Here is a 10,558-nt window from a genome sequence, read left to right on the forward strand (position 1 = left end):
CACACACACACACACACACACACAGGATTGCACCAAGCAATGTTGGCACAGGCCTTTAGTACCAGCACTTGGGAGGCAGAGGAGTGGATCTCTATAAGATCAAGGTCAGCCTGGTCTATAGAGCAAGTTCTAGGGCAGCCAGGGCTACACAGAGAAGCCCTGTCTCAAAAGAAAGAAAAAACAAAAAACAGAAAGAAAAGAAAATCAAATTAAATTCTACCCTCATGGACTCACAGAGCAATAAGAAATAAAAACATATAAACAGCTGGTAGATCAAACAACACTATTTAGGCATCAGCTGTGAGGAATATACTCCATGCTGTGAAAAGCAATAAGACTGGGCACACTCTCTGGCCTAAAGAGTTTCAATCTAGCTGATGCCCACAAGGGAAAGAACATGATGTAAAATGTGTTAATTTGTAAATTAAACACAAATCCATGAGTCAAATATGGAATTCTTTCTCCATTATGGGTTTTTATTGAGGTGATAATCTACAGAGATACAGTAAATCTGTCTTCACTGATTTCTGAATAAGTGCCTAAAAGGAATTTGTGCTACAGAACAGACATTCCACTTTTTCTATTTGTGTTTCAGTCAGACCAGACAAAGGCTGGGGTGCCTCACACTTGTAATCTAAGCACAGAGGAGAATGGCTACAAGTTCAAGTTCATCATGGGACTCTTAGTGAGTCCTGGGCCAACCAGGGCAAGGCACTGCATCAGATGAAACACAACACAAATGCCTGATCGGAGGAAGGATGAAGATAAATTCCTCACCAAAGAGCAGGCATGAACGGCAGCATCCAGCACCGTGGCCGCACATCACATCTACATGTACTTTGTTCTCCATCTATCTCTGAATAAAGTTTGCTTATTGACACAGAAGCCAGAATCTCCATAGGGATAATCATATTTTTTTTTCAAAAAAAAAAAAAAAAAAAGAGAAAACAACAAAAACCACAGCATGTTTAGTGGATCGCTTACTGATGGAATTTTGGTCTCAGATGCGTACGGAGTCTGATTACCCTGCCCCAGGGCCTTGAAGTTAATATTGCTTTTAAAGAAACTACTGCTTCAGGGATATTTTCTGCACTTACATGGATATGAAATGAGAAGCAGAATCTGAGGCTCCATCCTGCACCCCGAAACCCAACACTGGCAAGGCTGTTTCAACTGCCACATGACTGGGTCCCACTTCCTCTCACTTCATTCATTCTGCTGCTCACATTTTTAGTATAACTCCTAAAATCTATACACAAAGAGCATTAACATTTTATGTCACCACCTACTTAACAAAAATGCTTAATAAAGATAACAAGTTCACACTACACAGATCAGTAGTCTAGGCAAAACCAGCTCACTCTTCCTGTGGCTTTTGTTGGGAGAGCAAGACCAACCTCTGTCTTTTCCATCACTGTGTGGTCAGGGAGGGATCATAGCTCTGGAGTGAGGTTTCAAGGATGTGTGTAAATTGCCCCATACATTAAATGCATTGCTACATTTCAAAAGTGTGAAAATGCTGTGTTCTGTACAAAAAAACTTTGACCATGGGCTTTAAACATGAATACAGTTCAATTCCTAAGCCTTCAAGAACTTCAGCTTTTATCACAGAGTACTGCTAGGAATCTCTGCAGAGAAGACTGAGATGAGGAGAGCTTGGAGTGATCAGAGAATTTGTCACAGGGGCAGGGGAGATGGAACATGCATCGATCAAGCCCCTAGGAAAAGCAAACAGGAGCTCAGCTTCCTAAGGGGTACAGTGTCCCACCAGAGCAGCAGAGGAGTAAAAGTCTAATATGGCCACAAAGCAAGGACTTGATCTCTCTGGTCGGAATATGCATTGTGAATGGAAGCAGAAAATAAAATAAAATAAAATAAAATAAGTCCTCTCATTGCAAAGGGCAGAAACTCGGCTCATGATGGTGTGCTATTTGCACACTATAATCCCAGGAAACTGAGTGGTAGAACTGGCCTTGGAAATGCCTGGCTCTGGAAACAAACAGTTGGGTTTTTCCAAGTTGATGACTCCCTCAGTCTGTCTGTTCCCAAGGATCTAAACCTCAAGCCACTTGCTAACAGCATCAGTCGAACATGCAAAGGCATTAGGTCTGTGAACAAGACAGTGTCACGCAGGGAATTTCAGCCTTTTAAAGCTGTATCTATGAATGAAAAAGGTAAAACTTACAAACAGAAACAAGTTTACTTCAAGGTCTTCTGAGCCCTATTTGGATTGCGATGCTGCTGTCCTCTCCAGCTGAGCTGAGGGTAGGTAGCTCACTGTTGCTCTTCGACCTGGGTGAGACAGTCACCATGCTCCAACAACCTGTCCTCCATCCACAGAACAGCCCCCTGGTATTCACCTGGCCTAACACAGTCCAACTTGGGCTATTCAGTTTTAAATGTTTGCAGATACTAAAGTATCCAGAAAAAAAAAATAGTAAAGGCTTCTCATATGTAATGGGGTATAGCGTACAGCTCTGTAAAATTAATAGAAATTAGATGTGGTTTCCAGGGTCCCACACCAAGCCTGCATCTCACAGGAAAGCAGGAAGGGGGTCTGGGCCAATGATTCTGATCAAGAGGACAAGAGCCATTTAAAGAAGAGATTTAAGTACATAAAATAGAAGAAAGGGGCAGAATGTCTATGAATAGAATTCGGAGGCACCACAGAGTAGAAAGGATGGCCGAGTAATAGAAGAACAAAGGAAGAGCATCTCAATAGACTTTTCAAGTAGATCAAAACAGTGGCATCTGAAAAAGCTATAGAAAGAACCCTATGGCCAAAGAGGCGGTGAGAATTCATAATGTCCCCCGATTTAACTTAATAGTAGAAATCTACATACAGGAGGGGGAAGAAATGGACTCAGAGCTTTTGATTTTAACCAAAATGGAAAGTTCAAATAAAAACTGAACAGCCTCCACCTATTCTTACTTTTAGATCTAAGCGAGACCTATAATCTGTGCTGCCTGCTGGGAAAATCAAAGAAAGCATGATGCAGCGCCCGCTCTCACTCGGATCTTTAACCAGCATCTTCCAGTGTGCACTTCTCTCAAGGTGAATGGCGGACCCCAAGAGCAGTTACAGCAGAGGCACACTTCAATGTGTCCACGACCAGCTTCCCCCGGAGACTTCACTGACTGCTGTGAGTACAGAATGTGAGCTGAGACTACAGGCTCTGAAATCAGACCTGCATTCAATTTCTGATGCCACCCGTAGTTGAATGACCCCGGGCAAGGTAGTTAACCTTTCAAACTCTCCCTTTACCTGGAGGTGGGAAAGAAAGCAGAAGAAGAAAATGTGGACCAGGCAGCCAGAGTACAGGTCCGGATTTGATAAAATGGCCCCAGAAAAGTGAATAGGCTGTGTTCCATCGGCCTGAAACTCCTTCACATCAATAGCACCCACATTGTCTTGGGGCCACAGACAGTATGGCAATTCCAAGTGGCTTTGGGGCCTGTTTTCTCTAGAAAAAAAAAATTTAGAAGGCAATGCTGTGAGCTCCAAATCACAGTGCTGGATCCTTGAAAGTATTGTTGGACCCAATCTGTAAAAGCCTTCTGCATGTGAAATAACATTTAAAGTGAATAAAGTCAGTTCCTAGGCTAGCGCATGATAGTGACTCATCTGTAAGAGGACGTCCATTTAGTTATCACCACCATCATTCCTCTGTGAGGCTCCACCATCAACACCATTAAAAAACCCAGAAGAGAGCTTCTTCAAGGGACACGCACAACTCTAGTCAGGTGGCCTAAGCCAGTCAAATTTAAACATTCTATTAAACAACTGTTTCTTCTTCTTCTTCTTCTTCTTCTTCTTCTTCTTCTTCTTCTTCTTCTTCTTCTTCTTCTTCTTCTTCTTCTTCTTCTTCTTCTTCTTCTTCTTCTGGTCTTCTTCTTCTTCTCCTTCTCTCCCTCCTCCTCCTACTCCTCCTACTCCTCCTACTCCTCCTTCTCCTCCTCCTCCTCTTCCTCTCCCTCCTCCTCCTCCTCCTTCCTCTTTCCCTCAGCAGTGAACATATATCATTCTCTCTGGTCATGATAACTGAACCTCATTCTTGCGTGTACACAGAGAATCCTGTCTTTAAAACATAACTTCCCTTACAAAAGCAAAAACATCTTACAGGGTCAGTTCTAAGACAGTATTTCAAGCTTCGCTCCTGAGGCAGTGGCTTCTCAGGCAAGTCCACTTATTGTACTAGAGATTTTATGAGCCAGACAATGTAGTAGCCATCTTTTTAGATGACCTCCATTGAATCATACCTTTGTTCAATGGCCTCCTTTAAAAACAAGTAGAAGTAACAGAATGTTGCAAAGGTGATGATGTCACTCTACTGACTGTCTTACATTAGTATAATGTGTGTGTGTGTGTGTGTGTGTGTGTGTGTGTGTGTGTGTGTATGCGTGAACAGAGGGGGAGAGTTCTGTAGTTCTGTAGGTAATAACAGGCTGTTCTTCCAGAGGACCCAGGTTCAGTATCTAGTCAGAATTCATATGGCAGCTGACAACCGACTGTAATTTCAGTTCCAGGGGATCCAAAACCTTCACATACATGCAAGCAAAAAAGCAAATACATACATAATAAAAGTAAATAAATCATATTAAAAATATATATACATATATATTCATACACACACACACAAAGAGGGAGCATATACCATCATTATATCATACCATATCATATTTACCCAAGTAGAGAAATGGAGACTCTGAGGAACCATGTTGTAAGGGTGCCTGTAAGGGAGTTCCCTGGCAAAGGACAACCAGCAGTTTTCAAGAGCTAAGATAGCTTGGGGCTGACAGCCAAAAAGAAAATGGAAACTTCAGCCCTGCAGTCACGGGAAGAGAATGACGCTAACAGCATAAGGAGCGTCGTCGGAGGCTTATCATTCTCCATTTGAGCCCCTGATGAAACTGCAGGCGTGACCAAGTCCTGAGCAGAGAGAGAGAGAGAGACCTGATTCTAGGGCCTCGTGGAGCTGTGTGGAATGAGTTATTTTATAACCTATCCAAATCTTCCCTGCCTTGAAAATGCCACTTATCACTATTCTCTAGGAGTGGTATACTCACCTCCTTGCTATAACAGTGTGTATGCAAACTGGAAGCAAATACTGCATCAGCAGTATCAACAGTCATCAGCTTTAGAATATCCTGCTGTCCTCTGTCCGCTGCATCATACAACAGGTAAGAGATTGACTCTTTAAGGCTGCAAACCAAATCCATTTCAGTCAACAACACATCATCAAATTTTGCCCTGTGCTTCATATTGGAAATCATTTAGATGAGCATCTATGAAGCATGCAATTAGGAGAAAAGATAGTAAAAATGTATTAACTTAATAGAAAGTGTCTAGTATTGTCTCCTTAGTTTTTTATTTAAAAACAAACAAACAAAAAAAACCCTAAAATTGTTTTCAACAGATATGTGTGTGCTTACATAAGACTTCATTTTCTATGAAACTGCAATGCTTTCTTCTGTATCCTGGATAATACATTTCATTTCTGAATCTAACAGCACAATAGCACAAGTCTATCACCTTGGTTGCTGTAAATCATGTGAGCAATTATGTTGAAAATTCTGCTGAGATTTGATAGAGGGAACACAGAATGAGGTAAAGATGAACAAGTTGCTGTGTGTTTTTTTTTCACTTAATAACATCTAATTTATTAAGATGCAAAGTCTAAACAGAATAAAAATGGTGAGTTTTTTTTCCCCATTAAACCTCTTGTTCACAACCATCAGTCTGTGAGTTATACTGAAGCATCAGACCTACAGACAGAGGGAGGGAGTTGGGGAGGGAGGGAGGGAGAAAGGAACAAGGGCCCTTGATACATTATTGCACGATCCCTGACCAACATCTGGCTCTGGAGTAGGTGTTCCATTATTGACTTCTGGAATATTCTTTCTTCTCAAAAATCACATCAAGAGTCTCCTCACTGCTGATCCTCCAGTTGGCAAGTGAGTTGATAAACCCAAGGGTGCTTTGATTAAGAGAGGAACATTATGAGGTTGAGAAAGAAGGCCAATGAAGTCAGGGCAAGATGTGGGCTATGGCATGCCTGCAAGGATGCATACCACTAAGAGAAACTGTAATGGCTTATCTGTGTTCAAATTAGGAGCTAGAGCCAGAGCTATCCAACAGCAAGACCCTATCCACAGCAATCATAACAAATGACTCAAAATCTGTGCTAAACACCTGTAGAGACCGTGCTGGAAAATCTAGCGACAACATCAATGATACTGTCATAGTAGTTTGTTCTTGTAACTAAGAAATGATAAATACATATCATTATCTTTAATGTCACAAATTCACTAGTGAATCATCTTGGGTCTATTCATTTACCTGTCATCTCTGCCCCCCCCCCGTGTGTGTGTGTGTGTGTGTGTGTGTGTGTGTGTAATTGTCAAGAAATCTAATAACAAACCTGGATACAATTGTAAGTATCTGTGAATGCATATAATAACATTAAGTATGCTAACTTTACTAGGAGAAAAGGACTTCAAGCAATAAAAGTCCCCACCAACTTAAACATAAATATAAATTACGTTTTAAAACAAAAAAAAAAAAATCAATTGAAGTAAAAATTTTAAAAAGCCACATTTGGATGTAATCACACACACACACACACACACACACACACACACACAGTCCATAGCTTCACTATTCACTAATGAGAAGGTGCAGATGCTGCATACAGAAGGATTTTATCATGTCCATATGTTTCTCAAATGACTCTCCTTGTTAGCTATTTTTCCATATCTCTATTTAAGAATAACTTACACATTCCCCTCTGAGAGGGTATAAAGTATAATATGTTGTAATGTTTAAACAATTCAATAAAATTATCCTAATAAAAAAGAAGATCATATAAACTTAATGCACTTTTAGATTAAAAATATTAACATAATATGAATTATGGGTCTCATTAATGTAGTTAACTTTTTATCTTGTAGTTAGCCTTATGATTTAAAGATTTAAAGATTAAGCTTTAAAATTCCTTGAACCCTCAAAGAGAAGCTAATCTATAGCATGTGTGTGTATGTGTGTGTATATATATATATGTGTGTGTGTGTGTGTGTGTGTGTGTGTATGTATGTGTGTGTGTGTGTGCCTGAGCATGTGCTATGTGTGTGTGTGTGCATGGGTGTGCATGTAGTAATTATGGACAGTTAGAATAACTTAATGAAGTCTATAATAAAATAGTCATAAACAGTCATAACCATGTAAAAATAACCTTTTAGTTTCAGGAGCATTATCATTATTTTTATAGACTATGATGGTTTAGTATGACAGTCCCAGGGCACTGTGAGTCTGATTTTCCAATAAAGGCAGCTCAATAGGCTGCACTTCAGAGGAACAGGAACAGGGAAGACTGAAGTAAAAAGAAAATCTGCCTCCTGTCTCTAAACTGGTACCTCATATCAAACGCTTAACTTCCCCCTGCATACTTCTCTCCACCTATCACGTCCACTCTGTAGTGGAGATCATTAACTTAGGAGCAAGCCAGGGATGATAACTCTCTTCCTCTAGCTAGTAACCCGCCAAAGGTGAGCCTCAGGATCACCTCTAGAGATGCACCTGTTTGCTAGGTGAAACATAGCTAAAGGCCCTAGCTTTTCCCCACATACAACGCGTTAACAGTAAATGCTTCTCCTCTTGAGATTTGCCCCATTCGGCCAACACGAATGAGGGGAAATGGCAAGCTGCACAACTAACTTACTTCTTCTTTCTGAAATACAATATTGTCTGTAAGCATTTTCAGCATGAATAGTTTCCAGAAGGCACATTAATGACTTGATGTCTGTGTAATTAAATTGGTCCAAACTGTAACAGTGGTTTAAAAAGATAAGAAAGACCATTTATTCTCAGTAAACAACAAATATATAAAACAACAAATTTTCAGTCACATTAATTTCCATAATAAACATCCAAAGTACCAAAAAAAGTAGTTCAAAAATGTATCTTTTTCCACACACGGTTTTTAAATTGTCCTCATTTATTAGCTGCAACTTCTTCTGTGCTGTTACTAATTACAGAATTAAAAAGATTTCTGGGGCATCAGAAAATAACATCTAGACCTTTTCAAATGTCAAAAGACTTGAGGCTGTTTTTCCTGTAACATGGATTCATGTGAACTTACTCCGTTTTCCTAGATTTCAGTAATTCCTACAAGGTCTGGAAGCATGAGCATGCTCCAAGGAGTCGGAGTTCCTAATCTCTACTCTATAAACTGTCTCAGTCCACCAAGAATATTCAGTTGCATAAGCGGTAAACCATTGGGGGAGGTGTTTAGCTCTTCACTTCTTTTCTGGTATGAGCTAAACTTTTTAAGCCCGTTGAATCTCGCTTCCATAATATATGAAGCCGTGAGATACGTATGTGTATCTATACTGCATTTCTCACAGATTTCAAAATGCTAAGTTAATCTGAAAGTTCCTCCTAGAGGAAAACAAACGTGACAGAATTCCCTGAAATGGGAGCCTAGGAAACTCACTCACAAGAGACGTCTTCAAGACCACACCGTGTGAACTGCTAAGCCAGGGTGTCTTGGATCTGCAGGGCGGCTCTGTCCCACTGTCTTCCACAGACACACACAGGCCTGACACCAGCGCCTCTCACTGCTGACAAGTGGGTGATGTCCTCAGAGCCAAGCTACCAGCTAAGCAATCAGGGATCAGGGAACGCCCCCCTGTCCTCGCTCCATCCCATCCCCACTGCGACACCCCCAATTTACCTTAATGAGCTTAAGATTCATCCACTAGGCACTTCACTGCTTCATCTCCCATCCTCCAACCTCCTGAACTTTTCCGAAAACCCAGTACTCTGCTGTACTGACTTGGAACTGAAGCGCCCCTCCAAACAGCAAAGGTACCCCACTAAGTATTTCTCCCCTCAAGCAACACGTTGGCAGTACAAACTTTTCATTCATAGCTTGGTTCCGACAAGAATAGGGTGTGTGTTTGGGTAAGGAGGGGATCAGAAGGGCGAGGTAAAAATCTGGCCAGCGACCCTCTCCTCGCTTGCCTAGCCAAATGCCAAGATCTTCACCAAAACCACCACCCAGCACCCAACTTCTGACAATGGTACCCACCAAGCTCCGGGCTTCAAGCTGCAAAGCAAGTGGCGTGGAAGTCCCGGCAGAGATGCTGCCAACCCGGAGAGCCTGACAGGGAATGTCGCGGCGCGCCCGGAGCACGCGTGGCCCCCAATTCCCAGGGCTTTCCCGGGCAGAGCCAGCCCCGGCTGCGGTGCCACTCACCTCCGCCCGCTCCCGCCGAGGAGGCTGCGCGCCCTCCTCCGCCCCGCGCCGGCGAGCCCCTAACTTCGCCCCTTTCTCCAAACAGCCATCTTCCGCAGCGCAGGAGGGAATGGCGAGGCAGGAGGCCGAGCGGGGAGGGAAAGTTGCCGGCGGGGCGCGGCGGGGCGCGGGCGGCGGGGGCGCGCGAGGCTGGGGCGCAGCGCGCCGTGCGGGAGGCGGGCGGCGGCGGCGAGCTGCGCCGAGCGGGCGGCGCGCGGAGGACGGGCTAAAAATAGCGCGCGCTGGGGAGGGGCGCGAGGGGGGACGAGGGGGGACGAGGGTGGGAGGGAGACCGCGGGGCCGGGCCCGAGCCCCGGAGCGGCGGAGCGGGGCGGGGCAGAGCGGCCGGGGAGGCGGCGGGGCCGGCTGCAGGGACACCTGGGGGCGCGGCGGGCGCGGAAAGGACGCGCGCGGCCAGTGGGGCAGGGGCCTGGAGGGGAGATGGGGAGAGCGGGGGATGTCTGGTGAAGCTCGGAGACCCGGGAGACGGACCGAGGCGGAAGGCGCCAGGTGACAGGCAGGCGACCTGGCCGGTGCGGAGGAGGAGCGCGGCCCCGGCCTCGCCCTGCGCGCCCTCCAACCCTGGCTGCTCAGGTGCGCGCCTGGCCGCGCTTACCGTAGGGAGCCGAGCACCTGAAAACTGTGGGGCAGGACCTAGCGCATCCATGCACCGACTTGAAGCTTCATCATGGGGAGGGGGGGATTTTACAGAAAATGCTACTACGTTTGGGGTGGTGGTGATGGTGGTGGTGGTGGTGGTGGTGGTGGTGGTGGTGGTGGTGGTGGTTTTGCCATGTTTGAAGGCTGCACCGAGGAGAGCAGCATCGCTCTGGAACCCGCCCTGGCAGAAAGGAAGCATTGCTGGGTTCGGGAATTGCCTAGAGGGCGTCTTCAGTGCTTAGTATTTTACCTTGGGGACTGGAAAAGAAATTACAGCTATAACTTGTCTATACTAATATTCCTAATGTCTGTAAGTCGCTTTGTAAAGTAGGCAACACTAAATATTTAATAAAAAAAAAAGGCTAATCCTGAATATATTCTTCTAATGCTAAACAGCTGCTCACTCAAAAAAGGCTAATAATTGTAATTTTTAAAAAACGGTGATCTGAAGACCAATTAAAGCCAGTGTCTACATGTGTGTTTGTGGTTTTTCTCTGTACCGGCTAAAACACCGCTCACTCACAGATTACACACACCTAAAGAACCAGAGAGCCCTAACCCAGCGCTCTCATTTCCACCTCGAGGACCTGAGACTACACGAT

The 10,558-nt window shown here is 44.2% G+C and overlaps 1 protein-coding gene across 16 annotated transcripts in view; it reads right to left on the minus strand.

The window, feature by feature from the left end:
- Nucleotides 1–9,439, minus strand: part of Hdac9 (histone deacetylase 9) — an 832,819-nt gene extending 823,380 nt beyond the window's left edge. For 2 of the 16 annotated variants that reach the window (XM_031355577.1, XM_031355573.1), the window contains exon 1: nt 9,090–9,439. The gene's annotated coding sequence lies outside the window, so the exon portion shown is untranslated. Of the gene's footprint in view, nt 1–8,492; nt 8,910–9,089 lie in introns of those variants that run through there. The other 14 variants (XM_031355564.1, XM_031355560.1, XM_031355562.1 and 11 more) reach the window with 10 other exon arrangements.
- Between the last annotated feature and the right edge of the window lie 1,119 nt (nt 9,440–10,558).

This window comes from Mastomys coucha, unplaced genomic scaffold, assembly GCF_008632895.1.
Source record: "Mastomys coucha isolate ucsf_1 unplaced genomic scaffold, UCSF_Mcou_1 pScaffold6, whole genome shotgun sequence".
NCBI classification, from domain to species: Eukaryota; Metazoa; Chordata; class Mammalia; order Rodentia; family Muridae; genus Mastomys; species Mastomys coucha.